Source organism: Oncorhynchus kisutch, linkage group LG25 (assembly GCF_002021735.2).
Source record: "Oncorhynchus kisutch isolate 150728-3 linkage group LG25, Okis_V2, whole genome shotgun sequence".
NCBI classification, from domain to species: Eukaryota; Metazoa; Chordata; class Actinopteri; order Salmoniformes; family Salmonidae; genus Oncorhynchus; species Oncorhynchus kisutch.
Genome location: NC_034198.2, coordinates 44,175,905 through 44,202,262, shown reverse-complemented (window position 1 = coordinate 44,202,262; position 26,358 = coordinate 44,175,905). Strand labels below are relative to the sequence as shown.

The 26,358-nt window shown below is 45.5% G+C and overlaps 1 pseudogene; it reads left to right on the top strand.

Annotated features, from left to right (window-relative positions):
- Positions 1-26,358, top strand: part of LOC109884715 (protein jagged-1b-like) — a 183,897-nt pseudogene that overhangs the window by 30,705 nt on the left and 126,834 nt on the right.

The window sequence follows — 26,358 nt, the reverse complement described above, 5'->3', positions numbered from 1 at the left end:
TGATGGAGCCTTGGCTTGGAGCTTGTCTGTATGAGGTTGTCTATTGGGATAAATGCCAGCCAGCCGACCAGCCAACAGCCTGAGGGAGAGGGTTAGTGGTTTCATGTTTATGATACAGCCTGAGGGAGAGGGTTAGTGGTTTCATGTTTATGATACAGCCAGAGGGAGAGGGGTAGTGGTTTCATGTTTATGATACAGCCTGAGGGAGAGGGGTAGTGGTTTCATGTTTATGATACAGCCTGAGGGAGAGGGGTAGTGGTTTCATGTTTATGATACAGCCTGAGGGAGAGGGGTAGTGGTTTCATGTTGTTGTTTATGATACAGCCTGAGGGAGAGGGTTAGTGGTTTCATGTTTATGATACAGCCTGAGGGAGAGGGGTAGTGGTTTCATGTTGTTGTTTATGATACAGCCTGAGGGAGAGGGGTAGTGGTTTCATGTTGTTGTTTATGATACAGCCTGAGGGAGAGGGTTAGTGGTTTCATGTTGTTGTTTATGATACTGCCTGAGGGAGAGGGTTAGTGGTTTCATGTTGTTGTTTATGATACTGCCTGAGGGAGAGGGTTAGTGGTTTCATGTTGTTGTTTATGATACTGCCTGAGGGAGAGGGGTAGTGGTTTCATGTTGTTGTTTATGATACAGCCTGAGGGAGAGGGTTAGTGGTTTCATGTTGTTGTTTATGATACTGCCTGAGGGAGAGGGTTAGTGGTTTCATGTTTTTGATACTGCCTGAGGGAGACGGTTAGTGGTTTCATGTTTATGATACAGCCAGATGGAGAGGGGTAGTGGTTTCATGTGGTTGTTTATGATACAGCCTGAGGGAGAGGGTTAGTGGTTTCATGTTTTTGATACAGCCAGAGGGAGAGGGGTAGTGGTTTCATGTTTTTGATACAGCCAGAGGGAGAGGGGTAGTGGTTTCATGTTTTTGATACAGCCTGAGGGAGACGGTTAGTGGTTTCATGTTTATGATACAGCCTGAGGGAGAGGGGTAGTGGTTTCATGTTTTTGATACAGCCAGAGGGAGAGGGGTAGTGGTTTCATGTTGTTGTTTATGATACTGCCTGAGGGCGAGGGTTAGTAGTTTCATGTTGTTGTTTATGATACTGCCTGAGGGAGAGGGTTAGTAGTTTCATGTTGTTGTTTATGATACTGCCTGAGGGAGAGGGTTAGTAGTTTCATGTTGTTGTTTATGATACTGCGTGAGGGAGAGGGGTAGTGGTTTCATGTTTTTGATACTGCCTGAGGGAGACGGTTAGTGGTTTCATGTTTTTGATACAGCCAGAGGGAGAGGGTTAGTGGTTTCATGTTTTTGATACTGCCTGAGGGAGACGGTTAGTGGTTTCATGTTTTTGATACAGCCAGAGGGAGAGGGTTAGTGGTTTCATGTTGTTGTTTATGATACTGCGTGAGGGAGAGGGGTAGTGGTTTCATGTTTTTGATACTGCCTGAGGGAGACGGTTAGTGGTTTCATGTTTTTGATACAGCCAGAGGGAGAGGGTTAGTGGTTTCATGTTTTTGATACTGCCTGAGGGAGACGGTTAGTGGTTTCATGTTTTTGATACAGCCAGAGGGAGAGGGTTAGTGGTTTCATGTTTTTGATACAGCCAGAGGGAGAGGGTTAGTGGTTTCATGTGGTTGTTTATGATACAGCCTGAGGGAGAGGGTCAGTGGTTTCATATTGTTGTTTATAACTTCAGACAATGGCGTTGACAGAGAGGGCTGCCTCGCTTCTTGTTCTTAGGAAACTTTTGTATTTGTTTTTTTTATGTCTAATTTCTAAGATTGTTCGTCCAGAAACATTTTTGTGTTATTGCATACAGCCAGGAAGAACTATTGGATATCAGATCGGCCTTAACTCACCAGCAGTACGACCAGGAATACGACTTTCCCGAAGCAGATCCTTTGTTCCCCTGGGGCAATTGAACTGATTCCAGCAGCCGACCCAAAACAATGGCGGTGAAGGAGAGGTACTTGGAGTGGTCTTCTAGTCCGATTTAGGAGGCGCGCACACCACCCACCGCTTCCGAGAATATTACTTGTTAATGTTCAGTCTCTGGATAACATAGTTGACGAGTTCAGTGTGTGGATCTCTTTCCAGAGAGACATGAGGGATTGTAACCTACTCTGCTTCACGGAAACATGCATCTCTTGAGATATACGCCCCGAATCCGTCCAGCCAGCTGGATTCTCGGGTCATCGCAGACAGGAATAAGTATCTCTCCGTGAAGAATTTGAGAAAAAGTATGCCGAAATTCTATGAATATATCGACTGTAGTACTCGCACTACCAAAATACTCCACCAACTTCCGGGATGCCTATAAAGGCCCTCCCCCGCCCTCCTTTCGGCAAATCTGACCATGACTCCATTTTGCTTCTCCCTTCCTATAGGCAGAAACTAAAACAGGAAGTACCCGTGCAAAAGGACTATTCCAACGCTGGTCTGACCAATCGGAATCCACACTTCAAGATAGTTTTGATCACTCGGACTGGGACATGTTCTCAGAGAATAATATCGACCTATACGCTGACTCGGTGACTGAGTTTATCAGGAAGTGTTTAGGAGATGTTGTACCCACTTTGAATATTAAAACCTACCCGAACTAGAAACCGTGGATGGCAAGGTGACTGGGAATATGGCTGAATACAAACAGTGTAGTTATTCCCTCCGTAAGGCAATTAAACAGGCAAAACGTCAGTATACAGACAGTGAGAGTTCAATTCAACGGCTCAGACACGAGACGTATGTGGCAGGGTCTACAGATGATCACAGACGACAAAAGGAAAACCAGCCACGTCGCGGGCACCGACGTCTTGCTTTCAAACAAACTAAACACCTTCTTTGCCCGCTTTGAGGATAACAGTGCCACCGACGTGGCCCCCTACCAAGGACTCTGGGCTCTCCTTCTCCATGGCCAATGTGAGTAAGACATTTAAGCATCCCTAGCCGCTTCCTCAGAGCATGCGCAGACCAGCTGGCTGGTGTGTTTACGGACATATTCAATCTCTCCCTATCCCAGTCTGCTGTCCCCACATGCTTCAAGATGGACACCATTCTTCCTGTACCCAAGAAGCAAAAGTAACTGAACTAAATGATTATCGCCCTATAGCCCTCACTTCTGTCATCATGAAGTGCTTTGAGAGACTAGTCAAGGATCATACCACTTCCACCTTACCTGTCACCACCTAGACCCACTTCAATTTGTTTACCGCCCCAATATGTCCACAGACGATGCAATCACGATCACACTGCCATATCCCATGTGGACAAGAGGAATACATATGTAAGAATGCTGTTGATTGACTACAGCTCAACATTCAACACCATAGTACCCTCCAAGCTCATCATTTAGCTCGAGGCCCCGGGACTGAACCCTGCCCTGTGTGACTGGGTGCTGTACTTCCTGATGGGCCACCCCCAGATGGTGAAGGTAGGAAACACCTCCACTTTGCTGATCCTCTGTGGCCCCACAAGGGTGTGTACTCAGCCCCCTCCTGTACTCCCTGTTCATTAATGTGTGAATGTGGCCAAGCACGCCTCCAACTCAATCATCAAGTTTGCAGATGACGCAACAGTAGTAGACTTGATTACCAACAATGACAAGCCTACAGGGAGGAGCTAAGGGCTCTGGGAGTGTGGTGTCAGGTAAATAACCTCTCACTCAACATCAACAAAACAAAGATGATCGTGGACTTCAGGAAACAGCCGAGTGGAGCACCCCCCCATCCACATCGATTGGACCGCAGTGGAGAAGGTGGAAAGCTTCAGGTTCCTCGGCGTACATGTTACTGACAAACTGAAATGGTTAACTCACACAAGGCGCAACAGCTTCTATTCAACCTCAGGAGGCTGAAGAGATTTGGCTTGTCACCTATAACCCTCACACACTTTTACAGATGCACCATCAAGAGCATCCTGTCGGGCTGTATCACCACTTAGTACGGCAACTGCACCGCCCGCAACCCCAGGGCTCTCCAGAAGGTGGTGCAGTCTGCCCAACGCATCACTGGGGGCAAACTACCTGCCCTCCAGGACACCTGCAGCACCTGATGTCACAGGAAGGCCATAAAGATCATCAATGATTATCCACCCGAGCCACTGCCTGTTCACCCCGCTATCATCCAGAAGGCGAGGTCAGTACAGGTGCATCAAAGCTGGGACCGAGAGACTGATAGAAGCTGTTTAACTCAAGACCATCAGACTGTTAAACAGACCCCACTAGCCAGCTACCGCCCGGTTTCTCAACCCTGCACCTTAGAGGCTGCTGCCCCATATAGATAGACTTGAAATCACTGTTCACTTTAATAAATGGACCACTCACTAATAGTGTTTCCGTATCTTGCATTACTCATCCCATATGTATATACTGTATTATATTCTACTGTATCTTAGTCTATACCGCTCTGACATTACTCATCCCATATGTATATACTGTATCTTAGTCTATACCGCTCTGACATTACTCATCCCATATGTATATACTGTATCATAGTCTATACCGCTCTGACATTACTCATCCCATATGTATATACTGTATCATAGTCTATACCGCTCTGACATTACTCATCCCATATGTATATACTGTATCTTAGTCTATACCGCTCTGACATTACTCATCCCATATGTATATACTGTATCATAGTCTATACCGCTCTGACATTACTCATCCCATATGTATATACTGTATCTTAGTCTATACCGCTCTGACATTACTCATCCCATATGTATATACTGTATCTTAGTCTATACCGCTCTGACATTACTCATCCCATATGTATATACTGTATTATATTCTACTGTATCATAGTCTATACCGCTCTGACATTACTCATCCCATATGTATCTACTGTATCTTAGTCTATACCGCTCTGACATTACTCATCCCATATGTATATACTGTATTATATTCTACTGTATCTTAGTCTATACCGCTCTGACATTACTCATCCCATATGTATATACTGTATCTTAGTCTATACCGCTCTGACATTACTCATCCCATATGTATATACTGTATTATATTCTACTGTATCATAGTCTATACCGCTCTGACATTACTCATCCCATATGTATATACTGTATCTTAGTCTATACCGCTCTGACATTACTCATCCCATATGTATATACTGTATTTTAGTCTATACCGCTCTGACATTACTCATCCCATATGTATATACTGTATCTTAGTCTATACCGCTCTGACATTACTCATCCCATATGTATATACTGTATCATAGTCTATACCGCTCTGACATTACTCATCCCATATGTATATACTGTATCTTAGTCTATACCGCTCTGACATTACTCATCCCATATGTATATACTGTATCATAGTCTATACCGCTCTGACATTACTCATCCCATATGTATATACTGTATCTTAGTCTATACCGCTCTGACATTACTCATCCCATATGTATATACTGTATCATAGTCTATACCGCTCTGACATTACTCATCCCATATGTATATACTGTATTATATTCTACTGTATCTTAGTCTATACCGCTCTGACATTACTCATCCCATATGTATATACTGTATCTTAGTCTATACCGCTCTGACATTACTCATCCCATATGTATATACTGTATCTTAGTCTATACCGCTCTGACATTACTCATCCCATATGTATATACTGTATCTTAGTCTATACCGCTCTGACATTACTCATCCCATATGTATATACTGTATTATATTCTACTGTATCATAGTCTATACCGCTCTGACATTACTTGTCCATATATTTATATTCTTAATTGCATTCCTTTACGTAGATTTGTGTGTATTGGGTGTATGAAGTGAAATTGTTAGATATTACTAGTTCGATATTACTGCACTGTTGGAGCTAGAAACACAAGCATTTAGTTAGATACTACTGCACTGTTGAAGCTAGAAACACAAGCATTTAGTTAGATACTACTGCACTGTTGGAGCTAGAAACACAAGCATTTAGTTAGATACTACTGCACTGTTGGAGCTAGGAACACAAGCATTTAATTAGATACTACTGCACTGTTGGAGCTAGAAACACAAGCATTTAGTTAGATATTACTGCACTGTTGGAGCTAGGAACACAAGCATTTAGTTAGATACTACTGCACTGTTGGAGCTAGAAACACAAGCATTTAGTTAGATACTACTGCACTGTTGGAGCTAGGAACACAAGCATTTAGTTAGGTACTACTGCACAGTTGGAGCTAGGAACACAAGCATTTAGTTAGATATTACTGACCTGTTGGAGCTAGAAACACAAGCATTTAGTTAGATACTACTGCACTGTTGGAGCTAGGAACACAAGCATTTAGTTAGATATTACTGCACTGTTGGAGCTAGAAACACAAGCATTTAGTTAGATATTACTGCACTGTTGGAGCTAGGAACACAAGCATTTAGTTAGATACTACTGCACTGTTGGAGCTAGAAACACAAGCATTTAGTTAGATATTACTGACCTGATGGAGCTAGAAACACAAGCATTTAGTTAGATACTACTGCACTGTTGGAGCTAGGAACACAAGCATTTAGTTAGGTACTACTGCACAGTTGGAGCTAGGAACACAAGCATTTAGTTAGATACTACTGATGGCGTTAGGAACACAAGCATTTAGTTAGATACTACTGCACTGTTGGAGCTAGAAACATAAGCATTTAGTTAGATACTACTGCACTGTTGGAGCTAGAAACACAAGCATTTAGTTAGATCCTACTGATGGAGTTAGGAACACAAGCATTTAGTTAGATACTACTGCACTAGTTAGATACTACTACACCCGCAATACCATCTGATAAATATGTGTATGTGACCAATAACATTTGGTTTTATGAGGCAAGGAGAAGGGTTAGAGCCAAGCTGAGATGGTTATCAGAAGGGCGTTGTGTACCTCAGTCCCACTTAGCCAATAGAGATGACAGGATGCCTCTCAAATGGAACCCCATTCCCTATATAGTGCACTACTTTAGTCTAGGACCTATTGGGATCTGGCTAAAGTAGTGCACTATGTAGAGAACAGTGTTCCCTTTGGGATGCACACCAAAACATGCAGAGGAAAAATAGTGACGTCAGAGCGTGAGAAAAACAAGGCGACTGAATAGAAGATCAAACGTGATCTTCCCAGGAACGCTTGACTTTGACATGTGGCCAAAACAGAACAGTAAACCAAACTAAGCCAGTCTGAGACCCAGAGACACAAATAAAGCTGTGAGATACAGGAGAAGCACATCTCAACTTTGTGCCATACGTAAAAAAAAAAGAAGAAAAAACAGGATCTTAGTCAGTCGAGCTTCTGCATGAAAAACCGAAAGGTCAGACAATGTACAAAAGCCTCCAGCTGATGGAGAAGGTATGGCTGCTGTTGAATGGAGAAGGTATGGCTGCTGTTGGGTGGAGAAGGTATGGCTGCTGTTGGATGGAGAAGGTATGGCTGCTGTTGGATGGAGAAGGTATGGCTGCTGTTGGATGGAGAAGGTATGGCTGCTGTTGGATGGAGAAGGTATGGCTGCTGTTGGATGGAGAAGGTATGGCTGCTGTTGGATGGAGAAGGTATGGCTGCTGTTGGATGGAGAAGGTATGGCTGCTGTTGGGTGGAGAAGGTATGGCTGCTGTTGGATGGAGAAGGTATGGCTGCTGTTGGATGGAGAAGGTATGGCTGCTGTTGGATGGAGAAGGTATGGCTGCTGTTGGATGGAGAAGGTATGGCTGCTGTTGGATGGAGAAGGTATGGCTGCTGTTGGATGGAGAAGGTATGGCTGCTGTTGGGTGGAGAAGGTATGGCTGCTGTTGGGTGGAGAAGGTATGGCTGCTGTTGGATGGAGAAGGTATGGCTGCTGTTGGATGGAGAAGGTATGGCTGCTGTTGGGTGGAGAAGGTATGGCTGCTGTTGGGTGGAGAAGGTATGGCTGCTGTTGGGTGGAGAAGGTATGGCTGCTGTTGGGTGGAGAAGGTATGGCTGCTGTTGGATGGAGAAGGTATGGCTGCTGTTGGATGGAGAAGGTATGGCTGCTGTTGGATGGAGAAGGTATGGCTGCTGTTGGATGGAGAAGGTATGGCTGCTGTTGGATGGAGAAGGTATGGCTGCTGTTGGGTGGAGAAGGTATGGCTGCTGTTGGATGGAGAAGGTATGGCTGCTGTTGGATGGAGAAGGTATGGCTGCTGTTGGATGGAGAAGGTATGGCTGCTGTTGGATGGAGAAGGTATGGCTGCTGTTGGATGGAGAAGGTATGGCTGCTGTTGGATGGAGAAGGTATGGCTGCTGTTGGGTGGAGAAGGTATGGCTGCTGTTGGGTGGAGAAGGTATGGCTGCTGTTGGGTGGAGAAGGTATGGCTGCTGTTGGGTGGAGAAGGTATGGCTGCTGTTGGGTGGAGAAGGTATGGCTGCTGTTGGGTGGAGAAGGTATGGCTGCTGTTGGGTGGAGAAGGTATGGCTGCTGTTGGGTGGAGAAGGTATGGCTGCTGTTGGATGGAGAAGGTATGGCTGCTGTTGGATGGAGAAGGTATGGCTGCTGTTGGATGGAGAAGGTATGGCTGCTGTTGGATGGAGAAGGTATGGCTGCTGTTGGATGGAGAAGGTATGGCTGCTGTTGGATGGAGAAGGTATGGCTGCTGTTGGGTGGAGAAGGTATGGCTGCTGTTGGATGGAGAAGGTATGGCTGCTGTTGGATGGAGAAGGTATGGCTGCTGTTGGATGCTGGAGTTATATATAAGTCAACTCTAGGGGGCTGAGATTCCCTGGACCACAGGAGCATGCTAGTGTGCATGTCAATTTACCATTACGGAGTCCCAAATTGCACCCTATTTCCCTATGAGCCCTGCTCAGAAGTAGTGCACTGTTTAGGGAATTAGGGTGGCATTTGGAACACAGCCTTGGTGTGGCTTTCCCTTGTAACAGCTCCAGGCCCAACTGTTTTGGCCTTTGTTGTTGTGCCTAGCTAGGTGTGGCTATATCGATGCACATGTACACTCCCCATCATTGCTTTTAAAGCAGAGGATTGGTGTAAACATTGCCTTGGGGGGGTTTCCACCATCTGCCTTCATTCAACTTGACTCATTCCACATGTTGTGGTAACAGCCTGAATTCAAAACTGGTTCAATATATGTTTATGTACACACAATACCCAATAACGACAAAGTGAAAATATGTTTTTAGACATTTTTGTAAATGTATTGAAAATAAAATACAGAAATATCTTATTCACATAAGTATTCACACCCCTGAGTCAATACATGTTAGAATCACCGTGAATACTGCTGTCTTTCTGGGTCAGTCTAATGGCTTTGAACACCTGGATAATATCTGCCCATTTTTATTCTTTATTAATTCCTCATGCCAAGGTGGTTGTTGATCATAGATAGATAGCCATTTTAAAGTCTTGCCATTTATCAAGCTGATTTAAGTCCAAACAGTAACTCGGCCACTCAGGAACATTCAATATTGTTTTGGTAAGCAACAGTGTATATTTGGCCTTGTGTTTTAGGTTATTGTCCTGCTGAAAGGTGAATTTGTCTCCCAGTGTATATTTGGCCTTGTGTTTTAGGTTATTGTCCTGCTGAAAGGTGAATTTGTCTCCCAGTGTATATTTGGCCTTGTGTTTTAGGTTATTGTCCTGCTGAAAGGTGAATTTGTCTCCCAGTGTCTGCTGGAAAGCAGACTGACTCGACATTTCAGCTATTTCATCTTTTTATTTTCTATTTTTTTCCTAAAAAAACCTAATTCCACTTTGAGATTATGGGGTCTAGACCGTTTAGAATTCGGTCTGCTGACACTTACTATGCAACCACCAGCTGACCACGGCTGAATTCTGACATGATTAGCTCATCTGGGTTTGTTGCAGTTATCTAGCACATGAACTGCAGTAGACAGACACTTTAGCTCAATCAAACCATTTTGTTTTTGCAAGAAAACTGTTATGAGATCAGTCAGCCCTTGAATGACAGCTAGCATGCTAATGTTAGCTAGCAAGAGGTTTTTGCTATTCATATTGGTACATTATTGAAAGCTAACCTAGCTATATGCCATGGCAAACAAGGTAGGAATTAAGATAGCTTGTTATGCTAGCAAAGACTTGTCTAACTGACATTGGCAAGAGTATGGCGTAATGTTAGTTACAGCGTGGTGAGGGTGAAATAAATAATTTCTTCAACATCTCACTAGCTTCCTAGATATCTAGCTAGTTGTAGCCAAAGGACTTCCTACAAAATCTAGTTAGCTAGCTAGCAACATTAGCAAAGCTAGCTAGCTGCACAGTCACATTGACTACCTGGCAACATTAAATAATTTCTAAGTTCTAGAGGCACTGGAAATGCAATTCGAGCCAGCCCACCAGGGCCGGCCAGACAGCCCACCAGGGCCGGCCAGACAGCCCACCAGGTCCGGCCAGACAGCCCACCAGGGCCGGCCAGACAGCCCATCAGGGCCAGCCAGCCAGCCCACCAGGGCCGGCCAGACGGCCCACCAGGGCCTGCCCACCAGGGCCATCCAGCCCACCACGGCCAGTCCAACCTGGGTTGACTTTAGAGTGGAGGCGGGTGCAGACCTCTAACAGAGGTCTATGTTGTGACCTCACCAGGTTGTTTAGATGGACTCTGCCAGCCAGATAACTAGTCTAGGCAAACTGCAGAAAGCGCTCTTATTTACTCAAAGAGCTACTTTCCCACCATAGGGAAATGCATGACCGCCGCACACAGCAGGCAGGAACACAGACACAAACATAGTGTCTAGTGCTTTCCAGCTGAATGGCTGTAGGCAGGTGCTTTCCTTTGCAGGCTACAAGCCCTGCTGTCAGGCAGGCCAGCAACATCTGTTGGGAACCCCTGGGGTTGAAATCATGCTGTGGCCTTCTTTACATTTCACAATTCTCATTGAGTCATCCTCAATGTTGTTTCCCTTAAATTTAGTTTGCCAAATGTTGTGATATTGAGGAGTGACACTTTCATCAACGTTATCTAATCTATTGATGTGCCCTGCTCTATGGATGAATAATACTGTACAGTGAAAACAATGTAAGCTACAGCCAAAACCAGACTCATCATTTAGGTTAGGCTAAAGACCAGTATCCTCTGGCATTGGACATGGACTATTTTAGAAGCACAGTCCTGTCCCTCTGCAGTTTGGCGAGAGGATGTTCTTCAACAGAAATGGGCAGCGAGCAGAGCAGAGGCCAGTGGTAAATTTGATTGTTAAACTGCTGAGAAATCAAAAATACTAGCCGTGTGTAGTAGTTTGGCTGGAAGGACTGAGGGCCTTGTTAACAGTTTGGCTGGAAGGACTGAGGGCCTTGTTAACAGTTTGGCTGGAAGGACTGAGGGCCTTGTTAACAGTTTGGCTGGAAGGACTGAGGGCCTTGTTAACAGTTTGGCTGGAAGGACTGAGGGCCTTGTTAACAGTTTGGCTGGAAGGACTGAGGGCCTTGTTAACAGTTTGGCTGGAAGGACTGAGGGCCTTGTTAACAGTTTGGCTGGAAGGACTGAGGGCCTTGTTAACAGTTTGGCTGGAAGGACTGAGGGCCTTGTTAACAGTTTGGCTGGAAGGACTGAGGGCCTTGTTAACAGTTTGGCTGGAAGGACTGAGGGCCTTGTTAACACAAGGGCTGTGGTCCCACTGTGGAATCCTCTTGTTTCTACTCTGTTTGTCCTAGAGTAGATACATGATGTGAATAGCTTCTTTAATCACAGAGAGAGGTTGACTTAACCACCATCTTTATTTTTACAGTCTGTTTCTCTCTCCGCTAATCACATCTCCCGACAGCTACTGCCATTACGAACAGTGATGTATTGGAGATTACAGCTACTGCCATTATGAACAGTGATGTATTGGAGATTACAGCTACTGCCATTACGAACAGTGATTTGTATTTGTATTTATTATGGATCCCAGCAGCTACTCTTCCTGGAGTCCGGCAAAATTAAGGCAGTTCTACAATTTTAAATACAACAGACTTCACAACAGATTAACTGTGTGCCCTCGTGCCACTACTGTATTGCCACTACTGTATTACCACATATCTACAACACAAAATCCGTGTGTGTGTTGTGCGTATGTTATCATATGTGCGTATTTTTCTGTCTGTTTGTTGTTACTGATGAAAGTCAAGGCACTTTGCCCCTTTTTTGGTTCATTGTGTGCTGTCATGTATGGCTGGTATTCATCTATGACCGGGTTCTCCAACCCTCTTCCTGGAGAACTGCCCTCCTGTGAGTTTTCTCTCCAGTTTATCAACCAGGTCATTATTAGAATCAGGTGTGTTAGATTAGGGTTGGAGTGAAAACCTCCAGGAGGGTATCTCTACAGGAACAGGGTTGGAGTTAAAAACCTACAGGAGGGTATCTCTACAGGAACAGGGTTGGAGTTAAAACCTGCAGGAGGGTATTTCTCCAGGAACAGGGTTGGAGTTAAAATCTACAGGAGGGTATCTCTCCAGGAACAGGGTTGACGAGCCCTGCTCTATGATGTACTATCTATTGCTAAGAACAACGACATCGGCGTAGTGTACAGGGTGAGCAGGCAGAGTGATGGTCCTACCACAGAAGGGTAGTCTTACTACTGCCAAACCATGTCTGTGTCGTGAGGACAGACGGGGAGACGGAGAGACAGTCTGTCCACATAATGCTAATTTTAGCCTTGCTAACGGTCCCCTTGGGAACCAGCTGTAATTTTGGTTTTGTGTTGGTTCACACTAAATACTTCTGTGTGTTTCCCACGCATTGTTGAAAATGCTCTGACACAAACATCATTGCTAAATGTGTGTGTGTGTGTGTAGAGTGCCATGGGAAAGTATTCAGACCCCTTGACTATTTTCACATTTTGTTAGGTTACAGCATTATTCTCAAACAAATTCTCATCAATTTACACACAATACCCAATGATGACAAAGCAAAAACAGGTTTTTAATTTATAAAAATAAAACAGAAATATCACATTTACAAACCATTAGAAATAATGAAGACATCAAAACTATGAAATAACACGTATATGGAATCATGTAGTAATCAAAAAAGTGTTAAATCAAAATATATTTTAGATTCTTCAATGTAGCCACCCTTTGCCTTGATGACAGCTTTGCACATTCTTGGTATTCTCTCAACAAGCTTCATGAGTCTGGGCCACTCAATGATATCCTGAAGCCACTCATTACCTTGTCAGCTCGGGACTTTGATCTTGCAACCTTTCGGTTACAAGTCCAACGCTCTAACCACTAGGCTAACTGCTGCCCTGTGTGCTTAGGGTCATTGTCCTGTTGGACGGTGAACCGCAGTCTGAGGTCCTGAGAACTCTGGGGCAGGTTTTCATCAAGGATCTCTCTGTACTTTGCTCTGTTCATTTTTGCCTCGATCCTGACTAGTCTCCCAGTCCCTGCCACTAAAAAACATCCCCACAGCATGATGCTGCTACCACCATGCTTCACCGGAGGGATGGTGCCAGGTTTCATCCAGGCATGACGCTTGGCATTCAGGCCAAAGAGGTGAATCTTGGTTTCATCAGACCAGAGATTCTTGTTTCTCATTATCAGAGTCTTTAAATGCCTTTTGTCAAACTCCAAGCAGGCTGTCATGTGCTTTTTACTGAGCATTGGCTTCCGTCTGGCCACTCTACCATAAAGGCCTGATTGGTGGTGTGCTGCAGAGATGATTGTCCTTCTGGAAGGTTCTCCCATCTCCACAGAGGAACTCTGGAGCTATGTCAGAGTTACCATCAGGTTCTTGGTCTCCTCCCTGACCAAGTCCCTTCTCCCCCGATTGCTCAGTTTGGCCGGGCAGCCAGCTCTAGGAAGAGTGTTGGTGGTTCCAAACTTCTTCCGTTTATAATGATGGACGCCACTGTGTTCCTGGGGACCTTCAATGCTGCAGACATTTATTGGTACCCTCCGCAGATCTGTGCCTCGACACAATCCTGTCTCGGAGCTCTACAGACAATTCCTTTGACCTCATGGCTTGGTTTTTGCTCTGACATGCACTGTCAACTGTGGGATCTTATACAGACAAGTGTGTGCCTTTCCAAATCATGTTCAATTCATTTAATTTACCACATGTGGACTCCAATCAAGTTGTAGAAACATCTCAACAATGGAAATAGGATACACCTGAGCTTAATTTCAAGTCTCATAGCGAAGGGTTTGAATACTTATGTAAATAAGGTATTTCAGTAGATTTTTTGCCCCCAAAAAATTTAACCCGTTTTTGCTTTTGTCATTATGGTGTAGCGTGAAAGTCAAGGGGTTTGAATACTTTCTCAATGCACTGTATAGGGCCCTATGTGTCGGATATACACACCACACACACACAGAGAGAGAGAAAGATATTTAGATACCTTACTACCTGTGTGTGTCTCGGGTGTCTTACTTCTTGTTTGTGTGTGTGTCGGGCGTTTCTAAGATATGAAGATATTGGGGGCTTAGCCCAAAGCCTGTCCTTCCCCTGGGGAAAAAAAGAAAAGAATTTGGTGCACTTTGAGATGAACATTAAGAGATCAGAACATTGAGAGATCAGAACATTGAGAGATTAGAACGTTGAGAGATTAGAACATTGAGAGATTAGAACATTGAGAGATTAGAACGTTGAGAGATTAGAACGTTGAGAGATTAGAACGTTGAGAGATTAGAACGTTGAGAGATCAAATGTATTTATATAGCCCTTCTTACATCAGCTGATATCTCAAAGTGCTGTACAGAAACCCATCCTAAAACCCCAAACAGCAAGCAATGCAGGTGTAGAAGCACGGTGGCTAGGAAAAACTCCCTAGAAAGGCCAAAACCTAGGAAGAAACCTAGAGAGGAACCAGGCTATGTGGGGTGGCCAGTCCTCTTCTGGCTGTGCCGGGTGGAGATTATAACAGAACATGGCCAAGATGTTCAAATGTTCATAAATGACCAGCATGGTCAAATAATAATAATCACAGTAGTTGTCGAGGGAGCAGCAGGTCAGCACCTCAGGAGTAAATGTCAGTTGGCTTTTCATAGCCGATCATTAAGAGTAGCTCTACCTCTCCTGCTGTCTCTAGAGAGTTGAAAACAGCAGGTCAGGGACAGGTAGCACGTCCGGTGAGCAGATCAGGGTTCCATAGCCGCAGGCAGAACAGTTGAAACTGCAGTAGCAGCAAGGCCCTGGTGGACTGGGGACAGCAAGGAGTCATCCTGCCAGGTAGTCCTGAGGCATGGTCCTAGGGCTCAGGTCCCCCGAGAGAGAGAAAGAGAGAATTAGAGAGAGCATACTTATATTCAAACAGGACACCGGATAAGACAGGAGAAGTACTCCAGATATAACAGACTGACCCTAGCTCCCCAGGAGGAGGCCAGGAGGAGTCAGGAGACACTGTGGCCCCATCCGATGATACCCCCGGACAAGGCCAAACAGGCAGGATATAACCCCACCCACTTTGCCAAAGCACAGCGCCCACACCACTAGAGGGATATCTTCAACCACCAACTTACCATCCTGAGATAAGGCCGAGTATAGCCCACAAAGATCTCCGCCACGGCACAACACAAGGGGGGGCGCCAACCCAGACAGGAAGATCACATCAGTGACTCAACCCACTCAAGTGACTTACCCCTTCCAGGGACGGCATGGAAGAGCCCTAGTAAGCCAGTGACTCAGCCCCTGTAATAGGGGAGAGGCAGAGAATCCCAGTGGAGAGAGGGGAACCGGCCAGGCATTGACCGCAAAGACGGTTCGTTGCTCCAGAGCCTTTCCGTTCACCTTCACACTCCTGGGCCAGACTACACTCAATCATATGACCTACTGAAGAGATTAATCTTCAGTAAAGACTTAAAGGTTGAGACAGAGTCTGCGTCTCTCACATGGGTAGGCAGACCATTCCATAAAAATGGAGCTCTATAGGAGAAAGCCCTGCCTCCAGCTGTTTGCTTAGAAATTCTAGGGACACTTAGAAGGCCTGTGTCTTGTGACCGTAGCAGGACCAAATCGGAAAGATAGGTAGGAGCAAGCCCATGTAATGCTTTGTAGGTTAGCAGTAAGACCTCGAAATCAGCCTGTCACGTAGAGTAGGCCTGATGGCTAAACTGGATAACCTAACCTCTATAAAAATAAAAAGATGGCGGAACCGCAAAAGTTCTTCTGTGCAAAGGTGTTTATTTACAAGTGATTCCGGAACAAAAAACAACAGTACTGCCATCAACGTCTACCTTATGGGACAGCTTAACAACAATGCTGCAGCATCCACAGCTCAATCCAAACAATCCCCCTTAGAGACTGGAGAGAGGCTCCTTTTGTAGGGCTAGCCCCTCCCCTCAGAACAATTAACCCTAATTAATTAATCAATTAACAATACAAACCTACATTTTCCATGAACTAAACATACTAAAGGATATACATTGCAACACGGTTTTAAACAATATCACAACATAACATTTACAACATTACATCACTACTGACAATATCTTTCAATATGCCCATATGCATTAATGAGCCATTTGGGACAGGCACTATAAAGCCAACCCAATTCCCTTAGCTCGGGTCCTTTTCCAGCATACCCAGAAGCTACAGAGATGGAGAGAGAGGAACAGAACAAACAAACAATGCGCTCATCCACAACATTGATAAGTATAATAATTATTGTATCTCTCAAATATGAACATTGACAAGTGTGAAATGCATGCACCAAGACAGAAGTTAAATTGTGTGTCGACCCACATTGTTAACTTATGGTATAATGGCGCAGGGAGGAGTGATGAATATGTGTGTGCGTTAAAGAACCAAATGTTACCCGCGGCCAGTGACGGACTTCTACGTCACATTACCTTCCTCCTCTCCTGAAGCGACCATGTTCGGGAGCCTTGATAGGTAGTCCGCAGTAACGTTCTCTTTTCCTGCCTTGTGACGGACACAGAACCTGAAGGGCTGGAGCTCCAGATACCACCTGGTCACACGAGAATTCCGGTCCTTCATGGTCTGGATCCAGGTCAGTGCTCTGTGGTCCGTGTGCAGGTCAAATTCCCTCCCAAGAAGGTAGTAACGGAGGCTATCTAGGGCCCACTTTATAGCCAGGCACTCCTTTTCGATTGTAGAATACCTGGTTTCCCTGGGCAACAGCTTCCGACTCAGGTACAGCACAGGAAGCTCTTCTCTTGGCTCCCCTTGGGCCAGTACAGCTCCAATTCCTACAGCCGAAGCGTCCACCTGCACGAGAAATCTCTTCTTAAAATCAGGGGTCTGGAGAACAGGGAATGAGCACAGTCGTTTTTTCAGTGTCATGAAGGCTTCCTCACACTCAGTCCACTTCACAGGGTTGCTGGCCCCCTTCGAAGTGAGGTTGGTCAGAGGGACAGCGATGGTCGAAAACTGTGGAATGAATCTCCGGTACCACCCTGCCAGACCTAGGAAGGACTTCACCTGTGTCTTGGTTCTGGGTTGAGGGCTATTCCTGATGGACTCCACTTTCTCCACCTGAGGCCGAACTTCACCCTTACCCAGCTGGTAACCCAGGTACTTTGTCTTCTGTTTCGCCCACTCACACTTCAGGAGGTTAAGCGTGAGGCCTGCTTCATGGATCTTCCCCAGGACGCTGCTAAGATGCTGTATGTGCTCCTCCCAGGAGTGGCTGTAGATCACCACGTCGTCCAAGTAAGCAGCACAGTAATCGTCACAGTCCTGGAGGACCTTGTCCATCAGCCTCTGGAAAGTCGCAGGGGCCCCATGAAGGCCAAATGGCATGACCTTGAACTGGAACAGGCCCATTGGCGTCCGGAATGCAGTGTAGGCCTTGGATTGTTCATCCAGGGGCACCTGCCAGTACCCTTTGCAGAGATCCAATGTGGTGATGTAATGAGCTCTACCTATTCTCTCCAGTAAGTCGTCAATGCGGGGCATGGGATAGGCATCAAACTGGGAGATGGCATTCACCTTACGGAAGTCCATGCAGACGCGCAAAGAGCCATCCTTCTTTGGGACAATGACAATAGGGCTGCTCCATTCACTTGAAGATGGCTCGACAACATCCATCTCCATCATGGTGTGGACCTCTTCCTTGAGGGCTACCACCAGCCTCTCAGGCACACGGTAAGGATGCTGGCGGACAGGGTTCTGGCCAGGTTTCAAACGAATGACGTGTTCCAGGACTTTGGTTCTTCCTGGTCTCTGACTGAAGAGGGCCGGATACTTGCCAAACAGCTGCTTCAGCTCATCTTGCTTGTCTTCTTCCAGGTGAGCCAGTATGACTTCTGCTCGTTCTTTCCATGCCTCTGTGACCCCATCCGACTCATCCTCTTCTACTCTGCGGACCAGAAAGGACTTTCCTTTGGAGAGTTCCTCTTTCTCCTCCCAGGCCTTGAGAAGGTTCACATGGTAGGTTTGCTTCTTCTTACCCTTGTCCGGGTGCAGCACCTCGTAGGTCACTGGGCCCATCTTCCTCCCGATTAGGTACAGTCCTTGCCATTGCGCAAGGAGCTTGCTGGTAGACGAGGGAAGGAGGAGCAGGACTTTCTGTCCTGGCTCAAACTCTCTGTGGCGAGCGTGCTGGTCATAGCCTCTCTTCTGGGCCTTCTGGGCTTGCTGAAGGTTTGCTCTAGCTTCCTCTCGGTACCGTTCCAACCTGTCTCGCATCTGGAGGACATACTGGACAATCCCCTGTCCTGAGGTAGCTACTGGGGAACTTTCCCAGCACTTCTTCAGCAGGTCCAGTGGTCCTTGCACTGGCCATCCATAGAGGAGTTCTAATGGCGAGAAACCTGTCTGCCTGAGGCACCTCCCTGTAAGCAAAAAGCAGAAAGGGTAACCAATTATCCCAGTCTTTACCAGTGTCAGCCACAAACTTCCTCAGCATGTTCTTGAGCGTTTGATTGAATCTCTCTACGAGCCCATCCGTTTGGGGATGGTAGGGAGTAGTCCTCAAGCCTTTAATGCCCAGCTGTCGGTGGAGTTGAACCATCAGTCGCGAGGTGAAGTTTGTCCCTTGGTCCGTCAGGATTTCATCTGGGATTCCTACACGAGAGAAGAGCTGAACAAGAGCACTGATTATCTTTGGAGTGGTTATGGAACGGAGTGGGAAGGCTTCTGGGAACCGGGTGGCATAGTCACAGATCACCAATATATACTTGTAACCTGCACTACTCTTCTCCAAGGGTCCAACAATGTCCATTGCAAGTCTCTTGAATGGGGTAGAGATAACTGGCAGTGAACATAGAGGAGCCCGTTCAGACCTACGGACAGCACTGGTTTTCTGGCACGTGGGGCATGATTTGCAGTATTTTTGTACATCAGTATACATGGAGGGCCAAAAGAAACGGGAGCCTAGCCTAAGATAGGTCTTATGTTGCCCTAGATGGCCTGCCCATGGAACTGTATGTGCAAGGTTGAGAACAAGTGGTCTACAGGTAGATGGCACCACCAACTTCCTGCTATCTGCCTCTGACCCAAGGTAGAGTATGTGGTTGTCTACTGTGTAAATCCCCCCACATAAAGATTGACTGTCCCCAGCTAAGGCCTTGTCAAACAAACATTTCAAGGTTGCGTCAGACTTCTGCAGTGTAGCAAAATTGTGGAACATCCCATTGCACCTCTAACCCAGACACATCAGCAACAGGTACAGGGGTTCCCACATACTTCTCAAGACGCCGCTGGCGGCGTGACTTTCTGGGCCCTTTGGTTCCCCCCTCGCACAGACTATCACACAAGTCAGGCAGAGGTTGTAAACCAGCTTTGGCCTGGGCACGAGTGACAACTGAACATGCCATCTGAACATCAGACTGGCAAACTGACTGCTCATATAGCTGACCCCCCACACTTCCCAACAGATCAGAGGGTACAGTCACATCCCTCCCCAAAATCATCTCAAAAGGTAGCTTCTCCATTACCCCAACTTTGAGGAGGTATTTCTGACCCTGAATCTCAACTGTGAGCTCAGCTGTGGGCTGCTGTGACTGGTCACCATGGACACATTGGATCAGTGTCTGATGACCATAATCAATGTCATTAACAGGTACATTACCTTTTCTGATCAATGACAGGGAACTGCCGGTGTCAATCATTGCAGTAAGACTTTTACCATTCACTTTTACAGGTACCAAGCATGACCCTTCCCGAGTCTGTCTATTCTGAACACCATCCCCCTCTCTGGGTACATAACAGTAACCTGAGAGCTTGGATTTACGTAGCGGACACATTGAAGCTTTGTGCCCCTGCTGCCGGCAGTAAAAACAGGTCAGACCCCTCCCATCAGAGCGAACTGCATGATCCCTTACCTCCCTCCCAGACACATAACCCCCAGAGTTACCTCCACCATCTCTGGCGTTTCTGATGTCCCTTGTGTCTCTGAGACTCCTTGGAGCGGGTGCTGCAGGTTGTGGTGGGCCCCCTTTACGTGCATTAAGATACTGCAGTGCAAGCTTGGCCGCCATAAGCGGTTGTGTGGTAGAACTTGTAGAAGTTGCTCGAGGATGATGACCTCCCCGATTTCGTCCTGTGTCTTCTCCCCCGGTCGAACCCATCGTCGGTAGAGACCCTTGAGGCGGTGGTACGTCTCTGTCGGCGACTCACCCGCTGGCGTTGATGCAGCTCTGAAGCGTTGACAGTAGGTTTCCGGTGAGATGTCAAACTTCACCAGCAGCGCTTCCTTCAAGCCCTTGTAGACATTGGCCAGCCCCTCATCCATTGCTGTGTAAGCCTCTAAGGCCTTGCCCGTGAGCAATGGGACAAGCCTGCAGGCCCACTCTACCTCAGGCCACTGCCACGTCTTAGCCATGTTTTCAATGTCCTCCCCCTGCTGGTATGAGGGCATCTTTGGCTCCTTCCTCAGGAATGCTGGAAGATGGACATTAACACTGCTGGACTGGTCTCCTGGTGCTGGCCTCATTACTGCTTGGGGTGCCTGCTGTGGAGTTGAAGTCCCTGCTGCATCGAGCCTTTGTCGTCCTGGTGTTGGAAGACCCAATCTTGGGCTCTCACTGACGAGTTCCGCCTGGTGGGGAGCTGTGAGGATAGATTGGCGTAGGCCACGTAACTCCTGCTTGAGGTCTTCGTCCCTCCTCTCAAGGCAGGTGAAAAGTTGCTGAAAAAGGGTTACCATGGTTGGGTGTGGTTCTGGTCCCCCAACTGCTCCTTCAGTCAGCAGCTCACCCAGTTCTGGTTGTCTTTGGCCCCGCGGTCGGGCTCCTAGTTTCTCATACTTGACCTCTTCTTCACCAGACGATTCCATGGTATTCCACCCCGGTTCAACTTCAGGTACCTTTTCTGACAGTTGATGCTGTTGCTGAGAACGCAATCCTGTACGCATTCCTTTACCTCTCTTGTTGGAATTCACTGATTTGCGGTACGCCATCCCACCACTGCCACCATATGTCACGTAGAGTAGGCCAGATGGCTAAACTGGATAACCTAACCTCTATAAAAATAAAAAGATGGCGGAACCACAAAAGTTATTCTGTGCAAAGGTGTTTATTTACAAGTGATTCCGGAACAAAAAACAACAGTACTGCCATCAACGTCTACCTTATGGGACAGCTTAACAACAATGCTGCCCCATCCACAGCTCAATCCAAACAATCCCCCTTAGAGACTGGAGAGAGGCTCCTTTTGTAGGGCTAGCCGCTCCCCTCAGAACAATTAACCCTAATTAATTAATCAATTAACAATACAAACCTACATTTTCCATGAACTAAACATACTAAAGGATATACATTGCAACACGGTTTTAAACAATATCACAACATAACATTTACAACATTACATCACTACTGACAATATCTTTCAATATGCCCATATGCATTAATGAGCCATTTGGGACAGGCACTATAAAGCCAACCCAATTCCCTTAGCTCGGGTCCTTTTCCAGCATACCCAGAAGCTACAGAGATGGAGAGAGAGGAACAGAACAAACAAACAATGCGCTCATCCACAACATTGATAAGTATAATAATTATTGTATCTCTCAAATATGAACATTGACCAGTGTGAAATGCATGCACCAAGACAGAAGTTAAATTGTGTGTCGACCCACATTGTTAACTTATGGTATAATGGCGCAGGGAGGAGTGATGAATATGTGTGTGCGTTAAAGAACCAAATGCTGCCCGCGGCCAGTGACGGACTTCTACTTCACACAGCCCTTGCCTTAAAAGGAAGCCAGTGTCGGGAGGCTAGCACTGGAGTAATATGATCACATTTTTTGGTTCTAGTCAGGATTCTAGCAGCCGTATTTAGCACTAACTGAAGTTTATTTAGTGCTTAATTCCGGGTAGCTGGAAAGTAGAGCATTGCTGTAGTCTGACCTAGAAGTAACAAAATCATGGATTATTTTTTCTGCGTCATGTTTGGACAGAACGTTTCTGATTTTTGCAATGTTACGTAGATGGAAAAAAGCTGTCCTTGAAACAGTCTTGATATATTCGTCAAAAGAGAGATCAGGGTCCAGAGTAACGCCGAGGTCCTTCACAGTTTTATTTTAGACAACTGTGCAACTATCAAAATTAATTGTCATATTCAACAGAAGATCTCTTTGTTTCTTGGGTCCTAGAACAAGCATCTCTGTTTTGTTTAAAAGTAGAACGTTTGCAGCCATCCACTTCCTTATGTTTGAAACACAGGCTTCTAGCGAGGGCAATTTTTGGGCTTCACCACGTTTCATTGAAATGTACAGCTGTGTGTTGTCCGCATAGCAGTGAAAGTTAATTTTTTTTTGAATGACATCACCAATAGGTAAAATATATTGTGAAAACAATAGTGATCCTAAAACGGAACCTTGAGGAGCACCGAAATTTACAGTTGATTTGTCAGAGGACAAACCATTCACAGAGACAAACTGATATCTTTCCGACAGATAAGATCTAAACCAGGCCAGAACTTGTCCGTGTAGAACAATTTGGGTTTCCAATCTCTCCATAAGAATGTGGTGATCGGTGGTATCAAAAGCAGCACTAAGGTCTAGGAGCACGAGGACAGATGCAGAGCCTCGGTCTGATGCCATTAAAAGGTAATCTACCACCTTCACAAGTGCAGTCTTAGTGCTATGATGGGGTCTAAAACCATACATTGTTTGTCTTCAGGAAGGCAGTGAGTTGCTGCGCAACAGCTTTTTAAAAAAATGTTGAGAGGAATAGAAGATTCGATATAGGCCGATTAGTTTTTTATATTTTCTGGGTCAAGGTTTGGCTTTTTCAAGAGAGGCTTTATTAATGCCACTTTTAGTGAGCTTGGTACACATCCGGTGGATAGAGTAGCCGTTTATTATGTTCATCATAGGAGGGCCAAGCACAGGAAGCAGCTCTTTCAGTAGTTTAGTTGTATTCAGCTTGAAGGTTTAGAGGCCATGATTATTTTCATCATTGTGTCAAGAGATATAGTACTAAAACACTTCAGTGTCTCTCTTGATCCTAGGTCCTGGAGAGTTGTGCAGACTCAGGACAACTGAGCTTTGGAGGAATACGCAGAATCCGCAATTTGCTTTCTAATGATCATGATCTTTTCCTCAAAGAAGTTCATGAATTTATTACTGCTGAAGTGAAAGCCATCCTCTCTTGGGGAATGCTGCTCTTTAGTTAGCTTTGCGACAGTATCAAAAATACATTTCGGATTGTTCTTATTTTCCTAAATTAAGTTGGAAAAATAGGATGATCGAGCAGCAGTAAGGGCTCTTCGGTACTGTACGGTATTGTCTTTCCAAGCTAGTTGGAAGACTTCCAATTTGGTGTGGCGCCATTTCCGTTCCAATTTCCAGGAAGCTTGCTTCAGAGCTCGGGTATTTTCTGCATACCAGGGAGCAAGTTTCTTATGACAAATGTTTTTAGTCTTTAGGGGTGCAACTGCATCTAGGGTATTGCGCAAGGTTAAATTGAATTCCTCAGTGAGGTGGTTAACTGATTTTTGTCCTCTGACGTCCTTGGGTAGGTGGAGGGAGTCTGGAAGGGCATCAAGGAATCTTTGGGTTGTCTGAGAATTTATAGCATGACTTTTGATGTTCCTTGGTTGGGGTCTGAGCAGATAATTTGTTGCGATTCCAAACATAATAAAATGGTGGTCCGATAGTCCAGGATTATGAGGAAAAACATTAAGATCCACAACATTTATTCCATGGGACAAAACTAGGTCCAGAGTATGACTGTGACAGTGAGTGGGTCCAGAGACATGTTGGACAAAACCCACTGAGTCGATGATGGCTCCGAAAGCCTTTTGGAGTGGGTCTGTGGACTTTTCCATGTGAATATTAAAGTCATCAAAAATTGGAATATTATCCGCCATGACTACGAGGTCCGATAGGAATTCAGGGAACTCAGTGAGGAGGCCTGTAAACAGTAGCTATAAAAAGTCATTGAGTAGGCTGCATAGATTTCATGACTAGAAGCTCAAAAGACAAAAACGTCTTTTTTTTTGTACGTTGAGAGATCAGAACATTGAGAGATCTGAACGTTGAGAGATCAGAACGTTGAGAGATCAGAACGTTGAGAGATCAGAACGTTGAGAGATCAGAACGTTGAGAGATCAGAACGTTGAGAGATCAGAACGTTGAGAGATCAGAACGTTGAGAGATCAGAACGTTGAGAGATCAGAACGTTGAGAGATCAGAACATTGAGAGATCAGAACATTGAGAGATCTATCTATCTGGACTCTAGAGCACATACTGTACATCTACAGTGTATTGCCAAAAACCTACATACAACTCAACAGGCTCCGACCTGTCTAAAGACAAGATTAAAGAACCCCACAGTACCGAAGCGCTCTTTCGTGTGCACTTTGACGCTCGTTTTCTCCTTCACTCTCTCGCTCTTTCTCTTTTTCTGTCCCACACACGTTATTAAATCATTTTATTCCAAAACTGCTCTCATGTATAAAACGAACTTGGTTTTATTTTAGATTGGCCAAGTCCTGCCTCTCCCGTCTACTCATTGGTTTTTAGGAGAATACTAACCCACATGGGTGTTTGAAAGATGAACCTAGGTCCACAGTCCAGAATAATGATGATGATGGAAACTCCTGTGAGACTGAAAACCATCTAAAGAAGAAGTGTGAAAAGCATTCCACAGAGGGCCTAGCGTCTGCAGGTTGTTGGTTTTTCCTTTAATTAAGACCTAGACAACCAGGTGAGGGAGGTTCTTTACTAATTAAGACCTAGACAACCAGGTGAGGGAGGTTCTTTACTAATTAAGACCTAGACAACCAGGTGAGGGAGGTTCTTTACTAATTAAGACCTAGACAACCAGGTGAGGGAGGTTCTTTACTAATTAAGACCTAGACAACCAGGTGAGGGAGGTTCTTTACTAATTAAGACCTAGACAACCAGGTGAGGGAGGTTCTTTACTAATTAAGACCTAGACAACCAGGTGAGGGAGGTTCTTTACTAATTAAGACCTAGACAACCAGGTGAGGGAGGTTCTTTACTAATTAAGACCTAGACAACCAGGTGAGGGAGGTTCTTTACTAATTAGTGCCCTTTTAAATAATCAAGTATAAGGGTGGTGCGAAAAGCCCTCAGCCCTCTGTGGAATGAGTTGGACACCTGATCTAAAGGTTTAGGGCTCAATCCCCAAGGCCTAGTGACACCACTGGTATGTGTGTGTTTTCCAGGTGTCTGTATGGCTGGCAGGGGCAGTACTGTGACCAGTGTAATCCTCACCCTGGCTGTATCCATGGAACCTGTGTTGAACCATGGCAGTGTCTGTGTGATACCAACTGGGGAGGACATCTCTGTGACAAAGGTACACTTTATTCCTCTGCTCTTGTTCATACACCTCCCTTCCTCAGACATAGCCAGCCTGTTTTACAGTGTCTGTGTGATACCAACTGGGGAGGACATCTCTGTGACAAAGGTACACTTTATTCCTCTGCTCTTGTTCATACACCTCCCTTCCTCAGACATAGCCAGCCTGTTTTACAGTGTCCCTCCAATGTTTTCTCCCATGTTTTCTTTGTCAAATGTTGTTTTACTGAGTGACACTTTTCTCTCTACAGTACAGTTGGAATGAAACTATTCTCTTAAATACTTCCCTTGTCACCTTTACTCATAGTGCCACCATTACTCATCATGCCATCATTACTCATAGTGCCACCATTACTCATAATGGCACCATTACGCATAGTGCCACCATTACTCATCATGCCATCATTACTCATAGTGCCACCATTACTCATAATGGCACCATTACGCATAGTGCCACCATTACTCATCATGCCACCATTACTCATAGTGTCACCATTACTTAATGCCACCATTACTCATAGTGCCACCATTACTCATAGTGCCACCATTACTCATAATGGCACCATTACTCATAGTGCCACCATTACTCATAATGTCACCATTACTCATAGTGCCACCATTACTCATAGTGCCACCATTACTCATAATGGCACCATTACTCATAGTGTCACCATTACATAATGCCACCATTACTCATACTGGCACCTAATGGCACCATGGT